At 41.5% G+C, this 3,470-nt stretch overlaps 1 pseudogene; it reads left to right on the forward strand.

The window, feature by feature from the left end:
- The first annotated feature begins 1 nt into the window (after window position 1).
- Window positions 2-3,470, forward strand: part of LOC103581369 — a 10,788-nt pseudogene continuing 7,319 nt past the window's right edge.

The raw sequence follows: 3,470 nt of genomic DNA on the forward strand, positions 1-3,470 counted from the left end.
CCTCCTGGCAGCTATGGCTGTGGACCGTTATGTAGCCATCTGTAAGCCACTTCGCTATTCCTTAATTATGTCCCGAGCAGTCTGCATCCAATTGGTAGCTGGTTCATATGTCATGGGCTCAATAAATGCCTCTGTACACACAGGCTTTACATTTTCGCGGTTCTTCTGCAAGTCCAACAGCATTGATCACTTTTTCTGTGATGTTCCCCCAATTCTCGTCCTTTCATGCTCCAACATTGACATCAACATTCTGCTCCTTCTTGTCTTTGTGGGATTCAATNTGTGATTCCCATGCTGAACCCTCTAATCTATAGTTTGAGAAATAAAGAGGTAAAAGAAGCTTTCAAAGCGATAGGGAAAAAGTTCATTTAGATTGGACTCACATTCTTCAAATTCGGCACATCAAGCATTCTGTTGAGATGTTTTACCACAATGTAATATTTCTGAAGTTAAAAACATGTTCAGCTCTTAATTTAAGGCTACCCATTTAAATAGATATAATCTCGCAAGGTGGGAAATATGCTAAGTACCTCTCCTGACAATCATTTTCTCTTGAATATAGATTGAGAAACACATTTTACAGTACCCATGGAGAAGTGCTTTATTTACATTAACCATGGAGAAGGGCTTATTTGAAATATTGAGAAACACGTAGGAACTTTACCAAGTATTGTTTCAAGTACTTCTCAAATATGATTTCATGATTCTAAAAACCCTATTTGTATATGATCCAAATTCACATTGAAGTTCATTATTTCCACTCATTTAAGCAAGTTTCCCAAATTGACTTCAGTGAGGCCCTTCCTAAATTCTGTTCAAATTAATGCACAAATCCGAATGTAAAATCAATGTATTGCTTTAAAAAGCATCTTAGGGGCTGAGCCCGTGGTGCACTCGGGAGAGTGCGGCGCTGGGAGCGCAGCAGCGCTCCCGCCGCGGGTTCGGATCCTATATAGGGATGACCGGTACGCTTACACTGCTCACTGGCTGAGCACAGTGCAGCTGGTCTCAAAAAGGACAAAAAAAAAAAAGCATCTTAGGACTCAAGCGATCTTTTCTACCAAACATTCCCATATTTGTTGTACTCCCTGGCAGATAAAAACGTTTATTTCTGTCATTAGTTACCCTCTTTATTCTCATATCATCTCTTTCTTGACTAGGGAAAGGGAACTCCTACAAATCTTTTCTATTCCTCTTTCTAATAGAAATACTCTAGATGTATATGAATCTAAAAACCTAGTCATGATCACTCAAAGAGGCATACCAACTAGGAAACTTTAAACTACAAAAATGGAATGGGACATGGAAGGGAGGCCTAAAGCCCTTGTGATCAGGAAGTAAAACTGTTGACAGGAAATTTTTGGTAGATAGGTTGAGAGCAGGTGATGGAAACTCCCACCTGAGTCCTAGGATGCCATGCTAGCTAGACTAGAGAGCAAATTTTACATCAAGGTAACACCAGCCAGTCTAATGAACTGGCTAGAAAATGTACCATTAAGTAACAGCATGAGGAGAACTGGGCAAGAGAAGAAGATGTGTTCAATTATGACATCCTGCATAACTTCTAAGATGAAAGAAAAAATTAACCTGAAGTCAAGGTCGGATGAACACCATCTCGCTAGCAGAGACGTGTGGAATATACTATAAAGCATATGTACTTCACAGGGCCTGGTTTTCCAAAGCCTTGCAGTTTCAAATATTGACCTTGTGGAGGACTGGAAATTTTCCTCAGGCTATAAGTCTCGTGTAAGATAAAGATTTGTGGCATAGTAAGGTTGCTGGCTCAAAGACAGACTAGTTACTGATTGTTATGTAAAGATACTGAGAAATTGCTGTTAAGAAGGAATGTTTGCTAAGATCAAGCTGTTGTTGATAGGACCACTTAATTGCCTTACTGCAATGTCATCTGACTTGTTTCACTGAAAGTTTCTAGCCTATCAATGTCATCTGACTTGTTTCACTGAAAGTTTCTAGCCTATATTGTTAAACTATAACCCCACCTTTGTTCTCTTCTTGTAACTTCCTGGTCTGGAAAATAAATGCAGGAAGAGAACCACAATTCAGCGTTCATTTCTGGAAAAAGAGATGCCTCTCGCTTGAGCATTCCCAGGGAAGTTAACCACTTCGGGGTTTCTCACAGCTCAGAAGAGATGGGGTTTGAGTAATCCTTTGCATCTCTGTCACCCAGGGGAAGTGGGGTGACAAATTCTGGGGGTGAAGCATCATAAAGCAACAGAGACATGTCTTTATGAAAGAAAGGAACTTCTCTCCAGGGAAGGTCCAAGTATCTTTAAGGACCAGGATTGGAAACAACTGCAGGACAGTCATTGGCAAAGCTGACCCAAGGGGGGAAGTTGGAGATCCAGTTAAGCAAAACTTTACACATGTTGGGAACTGTAAATGACCCTTGTGGGAAAAGGGAAGAGAATAGAGAAACACATAGTGCTCTGCCTTCAGTATAGAGGGGAAGGAAATTCCAAGAAGAGATAAACTCTGTGACAAATACACAAAAGCAACTAAATCTCTGAGGATTATATGAAGGAGGAAACAGCTGAGCTGCTTTCTGGTCAACATTTATTAGTGACGGTTAGTACTTACCATGAGAGACTATCACTTCTGACATTGTACAGTGTAGTAATGGTCTGATGTTGCGTAGGTACACATTACTTCATAAATCACCAGCTCCACTTTTAGGCTGTTTTGGACCAGCCTAGGCTGAGGAGAGAGGAAGAAAAGGAAATATAAACAAAGCTTAATGGAATCAGTTCTTTATTGATTTCTTTATTGATTGATTGACTGATTGATTGATCTGGAAACCTGTAGAGCATCACTCTGGTCTCCTATACAGATGACGTCATTATACCTGAAGAAGAGGAAATGACAAGGACTCTGTACTAATTTGTTACAGCAGCAATAGGAATAGGAAACTCATACAATATTCATGATATAATTGTACCAAGTAATGTGTACAATAAAGTGTATAACAGCATCGTGTACAGCAGAAAAAACTGGAAACAACCAAATGTCCATTGGCAGGATGTGTTAGTCCAGGTCCTCTAAGAAGCAACCACTGAGATGAATTTACACATGCAAACATTTCCTTAGGGGAATGTCTATGTAAAAGAAAGGTGTGGTTGGGAGGAACCTGGGAAAGGCTGGGAGAGATTTAAGTCTGATTCCAAGTAAAGGTGAGAGGGATAGAAGGCTGAATGGAAGCATCTTAGTCTGTCGTGAAGTATTAGAAAGATTCAGCAAACTTTAGAAGAAATTCTTGGGCTGGCCCGGTGGCGCACTGGAGAGTGCGCCGCTTGGGAGCACGGCAGCACTCCCGCCGAGGGTTCGGATCCCATGTGGAGACCAGTTCCCTCTCACTGGCTAAGCGTGGTGTGGGCGCAACACTGAGGGTTGGGATCCCATTGCCGGTCCCCGGTACAGGCGTGACACTGAGGGTTGCGATCCCATTACCGGTC

This window comes from Galeopterus variegatus, unplaced genomic scaffold (assembly GCF_000696425.1).
Source record: "Galeopterus variegatus unplaced genomic scaffold, G_variegatus-3.0.2 Scaffold12902, whole genome shotgun sequence".
Lineage (NCBI taxonomy): Eukaryota > Metazoa > Chordata > Mammalia > Dermoptera > Cynocephalidae > Galeopterus > Galeopterus variegatus.